At 46.1% G+C, this 14,686-nt stretch overlaps 1 protein-coding gene across 1 annotated transcript in view; it reads left to right on the top strand.

Annotated features, from left to right (window-relative positions):
- LOC146869068 (lymphotoxin-beta-like) overlaps positions 1-14,686 on the top strand; it is a 106,766-nt gene that overhangs the window by 15,553 nt on the left and 76,527 nt on the right. Inside the window, exon 3 of the mRNA XM_085651087.1 lies at positions 5,721-5,764. The gene's annotated coding sequence lies outside the window, so the exon portion shown is untranslated. The remainder of the gene's footprint in view (positions 1-5,720; positions 5,765-14,686) is intronic.

Genomic DNA, 14,686 nt, shown 5'->3' with positions numbered 1-14,686 from the left:
CCCGCCTTAAGTACAGGTCTAGCGTCCTTGTGACGACTAGAACCTGAACAAAGATGGCGCCGCCAGGCGTCCTTCTCTCCTACCCAATATGTCCCCCAAATAGAGAAGTGGAAATCCAGGACCCGCTAAAAAAGCGGTGAGTATTACTGATTATAGTGCGAGTATGAGGCCAAACAATTCAAATCAGGGGAAACGAACAGAAATTGAAATTAAATAGCAAAACCAGGGAATATTTTAAAAAGAATCTCACAGATGCACAGACGCCGCTTTCAGCAAAACGCGCAATGCGCTACTGATGTCGGTTCAAGTCCAGCTCCCAGCAGGATTTTCCCGCCTTAAGTACAGGTCTAGCGTCCTTGTGACGACTAGAACCTGAACAAAGATGGCGCCGCCAGGCGTCCTTCTCTCCTACCCAATATGTCCCCCAAAAAGAGAAGTGGAAATCCAGGACCCGCTAAAAAAGCGGTGAGTATTACTGATTATAGTGCGAGTATGAGGCCAAACAATTCAAATCAGGGGAAACGAACAGAAATTGAAATTAAATAGCAAAACCAGGGAATATTTTAAAAAGAATCTCACAGATGCACAGACGCCGCTTTCAGCAAAACGCGCAATGCGCTACTGATGTCGGTTCAAGTCCAGCTCCCCGCAGGATTTTCCCGCCTTAAGTACAGGTCTAGCGTCCTTGTGACGACTAGAACCTGAACAAAGATGGCGCCGCCAGGCGTCCTTCTCTTCTACCCAATATGTCCCCCAAATAGAGAAGTGGAAATCCAGGACCCGCTAAAAAAGCGGTGAGTATTACTGATTATAGTGCGAGTATGAGGCCAAACAATTCAAATCAGGGGAAACTAACAGAAATTGAAATTAAATAGCAAAACCAGGGAATATTTTAAAAAGAATCTCACAGATGCACAGACGCCGCTTTCAGCAAAACGCGCAATGCGCTACTGATGTCGGTTCAAGTCCAGCTCCCCGCAGGATTTTCCCGCCTTAAGTACAGGTCTAGCGTCCTTGTGACGACTAGAACCTGAACAAAGATGGCGCCGCCAGGCGTCCTTCTCTCCTACCCAATATGTCCCCCAAATAGAGAAGTGGAAATCCAGGACCCGCTAAAAAAGCGGTGAGTATTACTGATTATAGTGCGAGTATGAGGCCAAACAATTCAAATCAGGGGAAACGAACAGAAATTGAAATTAAATAGCAAAACCAGGGAATATTTTAAAAAGAATCTCACAGATGCACAGACGCCGCTTTCAGCAAAACGCGCAATGCGCTACTGATGTCGGTTCAAGTCCAGCTCCCAGCAGGATTTTCCCGCCTTAAGTACAGGTCTAGCGTCCTTGTGACGACTAGAACCTGAACAAAGATGGCGCCGCCAGGCGTCCTTCTCTCCTACCCAATATGTCCCCCAAAAAGAGAAGTGGAAATCCAGGACCCGCTAAAAAAGCGGTGAGTATTACTGATTATAGTGCGAGTATGAGGCCAAACAATTCAAATCAGGGGAAACGAACAGAAATTGAAATTAAATAGCAAAACCAGGGAATATTTTAAAAAGAATCTCACAGATGCACAGACGCCGCTTTCAGCAAAACGCGCAATGCGCTACTGATGTCGGTTCAAGTCCAGCTCCCCGCAGGATTTTCCCGCCTTAAGTACAGGTCTAGCGTCCTTGTGACGACTAGAACCTGAACAAAGATGGCGCCGCCAGGCGTCCTTCTCTCCTACCCAATATGTCCCCCAAATAGAGAAGTGGAAATCCAGGACCCGCTAAAAAAGCGGTGAGTATTACTGATTATAGTGCGAGTATGAGGCCAAACAATTCAAATCAGGGGAAACGAACAGAAATTGAAATTAAATAGCAAAACCAGGGAATATTTTAAAAAGAATCTCACAGATGCACAGACGCCGCTTTCAGCAAAACGCGCAATGCGCTACTGATGTCGGTTCAAGTCCAGCTCCCCGCAGGATTTTCCCGCCTTAAGTACAGGTCTAGCGTCCTTGTGACGACTAGAACCTGAACAAAGATGGCGCCGCCAGGCGTCCTTCTCTTCTACCCAATATGTCCCCCAAATAGAGAAGTGGAAATCCAGGACCCGCTAAAAAAGCGGTGAGTATTACTGATTATAGTGCGAGTATGAGGCCAAACAATTCACATCAGGGGAAACGAACAGAAATTGAAATTAAATAGCAAAACCAGGGAATATTTTAAAAAGAATCTCACAGATGCACAGACGCCGCTTTCAGCAAAACGCGCAATGCGCTACTGATGTCGGTTCAAGTCCAGCTCCCAGCAGGATTTTCCCGCCTTAAGTACAGGTCTAGCGTCCTTGTGATGACTAGAACCTGAACAAAGATGGCGCCTCCAGGCGTCCTTCTCTCCTACCCAATATGTCCCCCAAATAGAGAAGTGGAAATCCAGGACCCGCTAAAAAAGCGGTGAGTATTACTGATTATAGTGCGAGTATGAGGCCAAACAATTCAAATCAGGGGAAACGAACAGAAATTGAAATTAAATAGCAAAACCAGGGAATATTTTAAAAAGAATCTCACAGATGCACAGACGCCGCTTTCAGCAAAAAAAATACCTGCAAATGAACTGTACAAATTATCCAAAGTATGTCAGTGGTTAGGAAAGCACATTTTTGGTAGTTCTTAAGTATGATGGAAATAAAGAATTTAATAGGATCAAAATAAATAATGACACTTTGCTCAATTTATCACAAATATTTGCTAGAACCAGATTTTCACACATTGTCATTTGTGCGCTACATAGTTATATCAGTAAAACTGTATGTATGTCCGTGCAAATTTGGTGGTCACTGCAATAGAAAATGTGCTGCCTGTAAGTGACAGTATACTACCAGATCAGGATTTAGTTATATGTTTGTGACAGTGTGCTCCAAAATGCAACACTGGCTACATACCAGACCCTTACCACTTGCCTGCTGAATGGACGTGGCCCATTTACTACACTAGTGATGTAACACTGATGATGGCACCCCACTATGAAAACTGTTCCATCACCATTGGTATAGGCCCATGCCCCTAGTGCTGCTCCCAGAGTGCAGTTCTGCAACCTTGATTGGTCCTCGCGGGCTGCCAACCACAATGAATCCCTCCAGCGGTGTCCCCGAAGTACTCGATGGTTCTCCATGCATCCAGTTTGTAACAGCTCTATGTTCCAGCCAACAGAGCTTACTTTGGACTGTGGCCACTGACATCTTGACCAAATGTACCTTTGCACAGTAGCCACCACCAGGGTTGGACTCAGACAAAAAATAGGCCCGGGCACCAAAATAAAAGTGGCCCCCGTTAGCGAACCAGCAACCTGAAAAAGTGGCCCACATGTGCAAATCAGACCAGCTTTGAACTTGTGAAGACATGCTGTATGGGTATTTTGCAAGGGATGGAAGAATGCAGGCATTTGTTATGTTATTGATTTTTTTTTTTAAAGCACTCGATTACCCTGGGGTGTCTTGGCGCTAGCGTATGAAACACAACTAAAGGAACCCTGCTTAATGTAATTGTTAAAAATGTATGTTTTTAATTGCTTTCTGAAGGCCAGCAGTGTGGGAGCAGTTTTGATATGAAGTCGAAGTTAGTTCCAGCATCTAGTGGTTCGAAGGTTGAAACTGCATCCTCTCCACTTTGTTTTCTTATATCTGGGTCCTGCATCGTTTTTGGCTCGCGGAGATCGCAAACTTCTGTTGGGCTGATACCACTTAAAGGATTGCCTCAAAAAAGAGGTCCAGAATCATGATGTGATTTGAAAACCTGGCAAAGTGTTTTAAAATGTACACGGCTTTGGACCGTCAACCAGTGAACGTTTTTAATGGCCAGGGAGATGGATTGAAACCTGGGAATTCCCAGGAGAAAGATTTGTGGTTGCTGCACGCTATGTTTGTAGTAATTTCAGGGAAATTAGAAGTACAAACTGGCCCACAATCTGTTAAAAAAGGCCCACAGACTGATCTGACACACCAGCCCATCGGGCACTGTCTGATGGCCCTAAAGGCCAGTCCAGCCCTGGCCGCCACCCACCACTAAAGTCCCAAGCAAGAGTTCACTGCTCACCCCCCAGTCCAGTGTGCTAGCCAGGGCTGGACTTGCTGTAGCGGGCACCGGGCATTTTCCCGGTCGGCTGGAAGGGGGGGGGTGCTGGTTTCCTTGCGGTGGGGGCCTGTTTTGTTACTGGGGACTGGTTTTGCAGCAGTGCTGCAATATCGCCCCCCTGTAACAAAGGCGGCAGCAGTGATAAAACAGCCGGCTGCAGCAATGCTTCTCCCTAGCACCCCCCCCCCTCGCCTCAACTTCCCCAGGGCCGATCCAAGTGTATTGCCAAGGCTGGATTGTGTGCCCGGCCCGGCCATGGTGCTAGCGCCACCTGGAGCTTTGAGCTCCTCTCTAGAAATGTGTGGCAGAGCAGTGTAAGACCATTGCCATGAAAGTCTGCACACAGTCTATAAACCTGATGTTGGGCATTGGAGGCTTCTCGCTTGCAAGATCCGCTCAGGTAGGCATAGAGACCTCCTGTGTGTTGCTGTGGGTCCGCAGGCCGCCACACAGAGTAGTAAAATGTGCCACTCAAATTTTTCACCCAACATAAATAAAGTCTTAGATTGTTTTCGAACGGTATACCTGCCAGAACATTAAATTAATATGCAATATACAAATGAAGGTATTAGGCAATTCAGTGTGCTTGCAGTAGTATCTGGTCCAGGGGTTCCAGGGACAAACCCAAGATCTGTCATGAATTTCCTAGATGCCCTTGATCCCTATTTGCCCCAGAGAACCAGAGGGACGCAGGCATGCCAGAGACCACTTCCTACAGCCTGAGAATAAACCCGTTCAGTGGGTCTTGGTCCCCACTCAGTAGAATGGAGGATTGACATGTCTACATTAGCGCTTCTTAAGACTTCTCCAGCATCAGTCACCCTAAATATTCTGTGTGACTCATTCGCACAGTGGTGACTAGATCATATGAACTTTCTGCTCCAAAATATTATTTAATGGAGCCATACTACCATTTATGAAACCATTACTAAGGCACAGATTTATTAAAGAGTTGTGTCACACTTGAGCCACACATTGGGGCACAGAAGCAAGGCAACTCATAAGTTGGATTTATCAAGCACGCAAGCCCACTTTGCATGATCTTGCGTGTCTTGATAAAGTTAGAGTAACGCAACGCAACACAAATCGCAGCGTCGGTACTCTGCCCAGGAGTCGTTCCATGGGTGGAACTGGAATGTTCCCACACATCCACCCATGGATTTGGACGCATTCCCAGATTTATCATTACGGATAGACCTGTGAATGCATCAAAATGCTTCATCTCCCCAGGTGAGGCATATCGTGGAGAAATACATTTATTTCTCCTAGTTACTTACTCTTTCTATGTGTGCGGCATTCTGCATGATTTTTAATAAATATGCCCATAAATGTATTGGCCATTAAGCCATATGTGTTTGCTGTAGTGGCATAACAAAGGTCTCCGCAGCCCCCACGGTGTAAGGGGCCCCCTCAGCACAGTGCCCTGTCCTGAGAGCTCCTGACTGAGACCAGAGGGGGGCCTCTCCAATTTCCAGTCTTCAATTTACGGGTAAGTTTTCTTTGATATTTTATGCTTAAGAGTCGAAGAAATGAGTACAACTGACTTATGAATAACTTTTAATAGTACACAAGCACTTGATGTTTTCCATCTCTTTTCTACACAGGTTGACCAGTACACCATGCCCCTCCAGCAGAGATATTTGTTGTGGTAGGTTGTATCTGTTCCATTTATTTTTTCAGTTACACCCCCTTTTTTCGATACACACTACGCAGTAGCAAATAACATCTAGGTCCTGAGTAAGGCTAGACACTTGTTAGGTCATGATATCCGAAACATGTAGACCGACTTTGCAGTTATTATGTTAAAACTGCATTAGCACTGTTTTTAATCCTAACAACAAGAGACAACCAATAAAAGTTTTTTATCTCTTGTTAGCTAGTTGTGATTCCGCATACCATTACTCTGCAAGTCGGAACAACGACTTGCGGAGGGGGGAGTGGGAGGTGTTGGATTTAAAATCCAACACCTTCCCTAGTGCCGCACAGACTGGAGTTGGAATAGTAAATTATACTATTCCAACATCCAGCGCCCCCCCTCCGCAAGTCGTTGTTCCGACTTGCGGAGTAATGGTATGTGGAATCACAACGCGGTCGTTGTGATTCCCTGCGGGATAAAAGGCGGCAGAATAACATCATAGATTCCACTAAAACAATTTGCTAATCTTAAGTGATCTTAACTTGCATTTTGATAATAATGCCAACCCCGAAGTGCAATCTTTATGTAAGGATCTCATGTCCCTGAATCTGGCACAAAAAGTGGGTTCTTCTACTCATCATTTGGGACACATTTTAAACCCGATATTTGCCAATTCCGTAGAGATTGAGGTTGGGGTGCCATTGTCGGATCCCTGGTCAGACCACCATTTGGTGGCCTTTGCTGTGCCTTTTTGTAGGCTTGTTCCTACTAAGCCAAGCCAAGTAGACTAAGTTTGATCTGGAAATCTTCTCTTAGAAGCTCTCGAACACCAGCCCTAAACTTCAGGAGGATATCAACATAGCTAACAGGGATGTTGAAAACTGGATATCAGAGGCATTGGGTGAAATAGCACCCCGGACCCCTCTGAACACTAAAAGGAAGAGGATATCGGCACCCTGGTTTAACAACACCTTAATTATGGCAAAAAAAATTTAAACAATTAGAGCGTAGGTGGACTACTGTTCCATGAGTAGGGATAGCTATGAAAAACGAGCGCAAACATTATGAGGCGCTAATTAGGAAAACGTGCTGTGATTTTTACACTGAAAAAATTAAAAGTGCAAACAACTCCTCAAAAGAATTGTTCTCCATTCTGAAATCGCTTGAACGCATAATGGCCCCTGTGTCTACTTCCCCTGAGAAATGCAATAAAATTGCTGACTTTTTTGTGTCCAAAGTAGCAAAAATGTATGACTCCTTTCCAGCTAAAGCATGTGGTGGCATAAATCTGGATACCTTTTCTGAAACAACATTTGAGGGAATACCCTTAATTAATTTAGGGTGGCGGCCCTGGAAGATCTGATGGGTATGGCTATGACTATTAAATCCGGATCTCCTTTGGTCCCAGCCCAACCTAAGATATTAATGCAAGGGGGAAACACCATTTTGCACTATGTTTCACAGCTAATTGCTTGTTCCTTTTACCTGGGGAAATTCCTCAGAAATGGAATCGAATCAAGCGACAGTGCTTCCTTTACAGAAAAAACATCAGCGGATCCAGCATTGTTAGAATATTTACGCCCGATCTCACTGCTATCATTCTTCACAAAAATTGCGGAGAAAGTGGCAAAAAAGCAACTTGTAAATCATATTAATTTGAATGACTTGTTTCACTCCTCACAATCTGGCTTCAGAGCCGCCCACTCCACAGAGTCGGCGCTACTCCTTGCAATGGAAACCCTAAGGAAATGTGCCGACGCAGGACAGACTGTTGCAGAGATCCCGCTGGACATGAGCGTGACATTTGACACCGAATCTCATAATCTACTCCTCAAGAGATTATGCAGTTGTGGGGTCAGGGGCTCAGCATTACGCTGATTGACCTCCTTCCTCACATCGCGGCGCTTCCAAGTTACTCAGCACCCACACACATCAAAGAGCACCCCTTTGTTGCAGGGAGTCCCTCAGGGCTCGATTTTAAGTCCTGCTCTATTTCATCTTTACATGGGTCCCCTTGCAGAATTAGTAGAAAAGCATAATGTAACTGTCATATCATACGCCGATGATACGCAACTTATCGTCACCTTGTCTCAGGACTCGGCGTTGGCTGCTAATCAGTATGCTTAGAGGAGCCAGCCTTATGGCTGTCCAACCACTGCCTAAAACTGAATGGCAACAAAACTGAGGTCATGATAGTGGCTAAGACCCCCTCTATATGGACATCTGCATGGTGGCCCGAGGCACTGGGGCAAATTCCTGCCCCAAAAGCAGAAGTAAAAAATCTAGGGGTTTGGCTGGATTCCAAACTAACGTTTGAGAGCCAAATCTGGCAGGTGGTGGGAAAATGTTTCGGGACTCTCAAAGCCCTAAGGAAACTCCTTGATCTATTACTGATTGCTGCCAGAAAAACTATTTTGCATGCCTTGGTCAGCTCCCAGATAGATTATGGCTACATCCTCTATCTGGGAGCATCAAAAGAAGGCCTAACCAAACTTCAGTCTATTCAAAATGCGGCCTTCCAAAAAGAGCAGCGGCCTCGAAGGCTTTGGCAACCCTCCATTGGTTGCCTTTGGAGAAGAGGATTACATTTAAGTCCATTTCTTACTGTCACAGAATTGTGTGAAAGAAGGGCCAAGATATCTCCGCTCTATGATAACTGCCTATATACTGGCACGGAATTTAAGATCTAAAGGCACTTCCTTGGTCACGATGCCAAGAATTCAAAAAGTCAGGATGGAAGCTTGATCTTTTGGACACCTCGCAGCCAAGAGCTGGAATACTCTGCCAGGGTCGCTGAGAACTGGACCTTGCGAAAGCACTTACCAATGGGATTGAAGACCTGGATGTTCCCGCCTTCAAACTAGAAACCAGATCACTGAGAGCCTCTATATGTTCTGGGGACTCCTAGTATGCCGGCTCCTCTTAGACATCTGTGTTAGCGCGGGGACAAACCGGCGGTGTAACCATGCGCTTTATATATTGATTTTAGAAAAAATCCAAACGCGGCACTTTACATTATTTGCAACAATAAATCACAACACGTAAGTAAACTCTACCAAGACAAATACATCATTTTCTTTGTTGATCTGTACATCAAAATTTAATTTGTTTTAGTGGTATTTCACGTATTCAATCAACTTTATAAATAACTCGGTTTGGATATCCTCTGTTCTCCATTCTCCTAACTGTGTTCCTTGGTCGTATTTTGTATTTGTACCACGTGCCGTTTTCCAAGGAACGCCTTTCTGTTCAGGCAGCGCTACCAAGGCTTAGCCAGTCATTCCTCACTGAAAAGAGTTTACCCATTAGGAGTGAAATTGTGTGGCATTTGCACGGCCTAAGTTATACCTGGCCTAAACATTGTGGTCTCTGCCAACCTAGATGATTAGTCTTTCATCAGCTGAAGACTTGGTTACTCTGATGAGCCATCTTGCCTTGATTCGTTGGAGCACCGATACCCCTTCGGGAGTGAGTCATTTGCGCTATACCAAGTAACATAACATAGCATAACATCCTTCACATACGGCGGCATCAGACGCCTTTAAACATATTGTTAAATAAAGCAAGACATAGCCAGCAGCTTAGTTTTAACACACACTAGCCTAACCAACTGAGCCTTCTCCAGGCGATCTCGTAAAGCAAATAAATTTCACTGATATGTAAGAAACCAAGGATGGCTCGTACCAAGGTGCACAGTACCCCAGCGCTGTCAGTCAGTCAAAAAGTCATTTATTTGGATTTTTCATAACCATAAAGTGCAGTGTATAAAAGAATCTTTTTTTTATCACATTAAAAAATAAAACAGTGCCCCAACAGTGTGAACTATTTAACCAGCACATTACTCCCCATCATCAGGAATGGCACCTCCGTAATGGCGGAGGAGCGTTGCCCGACTGAGTCAGCGAAAAGTAAAATGATAACAAAATATATATATTTTTCCTCCTGTTACTGACTGAGCTAGGGAGTCTTGGATGGGGCTGGGTCGGGCCATGGCAGAAAGGAGGAGTGGTAGGTGCACTGTAAAGTGCACATGTAGGTTTCTCCAGCCGTCTTAGGCCGGCCAAACTGTCATGCGCACTTAGGGTTCTCCAACCCAGCTGTAATGCTCAGCCGGGTTGGAGAAATAGCACAGACTCCCAGGCACTGTCTGTTCGACAAACCAGGCCACACACACCAATTCTGGCCCTGCTCTCCTGCTATAGAGAGCAGCACTGGGGTTGGGTGGGGAGCTTGTGATGGTGTCCCAGGCACTGCTGGGACACCATCAGGGCAAGAAAGCAAAAGACACACAGATGATGGACGGAATGCAAAGCAAATGAAACATTCACCCCCAGCCAACAGATCTGGGTTAAATCCATCATTCTTTTGATCACCATGCCACCCCAGTTTAGACCCAGCCATATGCAAAGCAGTCTTGACCCTGTGCCTCATGGAAACAGTCCAGCCCGAACTGCCAAGCCAGGTCCTCCCTGGACCTGAAACAAGCATCCTGAAAACGGTTTCAGGGCATCAACCCTCATCAGCCAGACAAGCTTGAATCCAGTGGCACAACGAGCCCAGGTCCCACGTCTGGGCATACCCGGTGCACTTAGGGCGAGAAAGCAAAACACACAGATGATGGACGGAATGCAGAGCAAATCAAACAATCACCCCCAGTCGATAGATCTAGGTTAAATTCATCATTCTTTTTCTCTCCATACCACCCAAGGTTAGGCCCAGCCATATACAAATCATTCTTGACACTGTGCCTCATGGGAACAGTCAAGCCCACACTGCCAAGCCAGGTCCTCCCTGGACCGGAAACAAGCTTCCTAGGACCGGTTTCTGGCATTTCAGCCGTCTTCAGCCAGGCTAGCTTGAATCCAGTGGCACAGTGAGCCCGGGACCCAAGTCTGGGCATACCAGGCGCACTTAGGGCGTAAAAGCAAAAGACATACAGATGATGGACGGAATGCAGAGCAAATCAAACATTCATCCCCAGTCAATAGATCTGTGTTAAATCCATCGTTCTTTTGCTCACCATGCCACTCCAGTTTAGACCTGACCTGGCAGTTAGGGCTGGACTATTCCCATTGGGCACAGGGTCAAGACTGATTTGCATAGGGCTGGGTTCAAACTGGAATGGCATGGGGAGCAAAACAACGATGGATTTAGGCCCAGATCTCTGTACTGGGGTGAATGTATGACATTGTTCTGAATTCTGTCATCAGTTGTTCTTTTTGAATTGAACACCATCAGGAGCAGGAAAGCAGAGGAGCCTCGTGGCGGCCAGCAGCGGCAGGACTGGTACGTTTTTTTCATTATTTCCCTAATCCCCCGCTCCCACTTCCACCCCCGCACTCCCACTTGAGTTTTGCAGCAGCCGCCACTGCCCATCATGCACCGAGCGAATGCTCTGTTTTAATCAATGATGGTCAACAGTTAACCATGCACAAAAATGTCTGAACACCTAGTGATGATGTGGACATCTGTATCATGCTTTCCTCTTTCTGTCCGTAACCGCATCAGAATGGTCTACTAGGCTCTCAAACTTCACAAACGTGCCCCCGTAGTGCACAGTTTTAATAAGTCGTCCCAATCCCTGTTGACATAGCGTGACTCACTCGTTAAATGCGGTTTATTTCTCTTATCCTTACGGGCCCTCAACAAACGCAGTCAACAATTTGAATACTTTTTTCCATGTATCAGTTTTTATTAGCATTTACAGAATCAACAGTTCGATACTTACCCACTAAGAGAATACAATGTTGCTCAACCAAGGGATAGAAATGTAACCCCTCCTTCCTCCCCTTCAGGCTCTAACAAAATCACATACAATTTCAATAAGATCTCCGTTGCCAAAGCATGACTATACAGAATACGGCCGCGCGGCTCCTCCTGGGCATCCCCAAACTTAACTCGGCCGCAGGAGCATTACAGCAGGTAGACTGGCTGCCCATGAGACAGAGAGTGGACCTCAAAGCCCCTGCCTTGTCTTCAAGGCCCTGCATGGTATGGGACCCGACCACCTGAAGAAGATCTTTACTGGGACATCGAGAACCTTAAGGCTCTCTACGGCCAACAATGTAGCGGTTCCAAAATCCCGACTCTCCTCCCGGCGAGAATACCCTTACAATCCATTTAAAAATATGAACAATCTCTTGGCTTTCAGGAGAGCTTTAAAAACCTGCCTTTTTAAGTCTTTATCAGTCATATCTTCCAAGCTTTGACACTGCTGAGGTTGGTTCTGCTCACGCTTAGCGCCAAGACACCTCTGGGAAATCGTTGCGCTCTATAAATAAAATTACTTTAACTTAACATTGACATTGACTCACCAGTGAAATGTGGTTTGATTCCCTTATCATGCCGGACCCTTATCAAACATACTCCAATGTGCACGATTTTAATAAGTTGTCCTGATCCCCATTGACAAAGTGAGACTCACCCGTGAAGTGCGGTGTGTTTCTCTTATCGTGCAGCTTAGCCGACACCAACACCCGCCATTGCAGCTTTCCAAATCTCAACGCAACACGAGACTCCCTCTTCCAATGACTATTTTAAGTATTATTGATTAGAAATAATACGTAAGAGTGACGTCCATGGCATATCTTCTAATCTAATTCGTAAAACATGAACTATAATTCAGATCCTCATTTGTAATATATGTTATGTTACAGTTTCTTCTAAATTTTTTAAAGCGCTGAATCACCACAAGTGGCTTCCAGGCGCTGGACGGACAGATAGAATGAAAGTGCTCATAGTCGCTGAGGACCCTGCAAGGTAACATGTATGCCACTCCCTTGGTCCAATTGGAGGACGATTTGGGGGCCATAAATCGTTGCCTCTGCTGACGCCACCCAGCTTCTGTTCACATGGGAGTGCTCCGCCTCCTCCGTTGAAAGCTACTTGACCAAGGTCTTTCAGCGGCCGGCCTCTGCGCGACTAAAGTGTGATGAGGAAAAATCCAAAGTCCTCTCTATGGAAAGTTTCCATCTCAGTTTGGAGATACACTCTGGCCATCCGACTTCGCTATGCCAGCCTCAACGGGGCAACCCGCCAAGAATCTTGGGGTGCGGTTTGAGGAGAATCTCACGTTCGCGACCCAGATCAAGAAGTGAGCTGAGAAGTGTTTCAGGCTACTTAGAAGCCTTCGGAAATTCCTTCCACTTCTTCCGAGGGCCGCTAAAGAAACAGTCACCCGAGCCCTGATTTTATCGCGGTTGGATTACACCAATGCCCTGGATGTTGGCATCCCAGGATATCTGCTTAACAAACTGCAGGTTGTGCAGAATGCGGCAGCCAGGCTTCAACGTCCCCACCAGAAGTAGTGTGAGACAACGCGCCCTTCACTGGCTGCCCGCAGCCGAACAGGGTAAATTCAACTCCCTAGTTATAGGCCACGGCGCTCTTCATGGCCCTATCTACCTACAAAAGCGCTTCTCTTTCTATACGCCTGCGAGACATCTGCGCTCCACCACACAACTCATGCCTCATGTTCCGCGTTTCCAGCTGCAAAGGATGGGGTGCAGTTCCCTTGCCTTGAAAGCCGCTTTAGCCTGGAACTTGTTGTCGCTCACTCCCTGGAGCATTTAGGACCCCATTCTGTTAAAGAAAAACACCTGGAAACATTTCTCTTTGTTTAATTTGACCCCTGCATTCCTCAAGCCTTGCGCCGGGACACTCCTTGGAGTATCCATGCGCACTACAAATTTTAAATAACACAACATGTTATGTTATGGGGGATTGGTAAAGCGCACAGCTACTCCGGAGAGTGTCCTGGCGCTAAGAAGGTACCCCTTGAGAAGAGAGACCCTGGAAACTTCCAGTCCTACACAGCATACATTACTGATGGAACAGCCAGGTCTTAAGTTGGCGTCTAAAACTAAGGAGCTCTGGTTCAAGTCTGAGTCATAACATAACATATACCTGGCTAGGTAGCTATCAAACGGTATATTGATAAGGGGGGGGCTGTTTCCAGTGCTTTTCATGTTGTTCAGATGCTAAACAAGGGATCTGAAGACCATGGCATGCCAGATGGGGAGTCGATCACATTGATGTCTGTGTTATGGAAACATCAGCCTGCAAGCGGGTGCATCTAGGTATCTAGGTCGTATCCCGGTGCTCCGCAGGAGTCCAATGCCACCCTCTCCAGACTCCTGAATGATGCTATCTGCGACAAGCCCCATCCAACAGCTGCTGTCATATTTGGAATTTGTTAAAAAGTGAATGGTGAGCAACTGAGAAGCTTCAGATAGAATCCATCACGGGAGGGAAGATGAGAAGAGACAGTGGGAAGTCTTTATGGGACCCTGGATTCCTAGGCAAAGTTTGTTCACTTTACAGAATTCTGCAATAAATGACATGGTTTGGCAATCACTCCTATCCAGGATTATCCTGAAACTTACCGTCACCTGTAACACAATCGATAGCCTAACGATTAAAATACTATTCTCACAAAAGAGGAGTGTGATACTGAAAGTTGTGTCACCCCTACATGAATTGTATCACTCCCAAAGTACCCAATGGCTATCCTAACTAACTAGACAATAATGGTCGTGGTGTGATCGAGTATATGTGAAGACGTTCCGCTCTTGAAGGATGAATCCCTCGCCCACCCGACGGTATCATGCTTCATCAAAGGGGTGCCTCCTTGCGCTCATAACAACTGCCCTCAGCGTGGGTACAGCCCTGCTGTGCAGGGGAGCACGTCTCCATGTTTCCTACAGTGAAGGAGGTGCCAAGAGGGTAGAGTGGTGACCTCAATGTTTGGGTATGAAGGTAGGGAGCCTATTCATACTTCCCAAAAGACACAGCCCTGTTAGAAATACCTCACAATGGACAAAAACAATATCTGTGTCCTTGTGTACTGTGCCACACAAGGATGCAAATACATTTTGTTTTCATTGTGCGGTATGTGAGGAGAGTCCCATGCCATCATGCATGTGAGCTGAGGGC

The sequence above is a fragment of the Triturus cristatus genome, chromosome 1_1, assembly GCF_964204655.1.
Source record: "Triturus cristatus chromosome 1_1, aTriCri1.1, whole genome shotgun sequence".
NCBI lineage: Eukaryota > Metazoa > Chordata > Amphibia > Caudata > Salamandridae > Triturus > Triturus cristatus.
The sequence above is the reverse complement of the archived record's forward strand: the minus strand, read 5'-3'. Positions and strand labels throughout refer to the sequence as shown.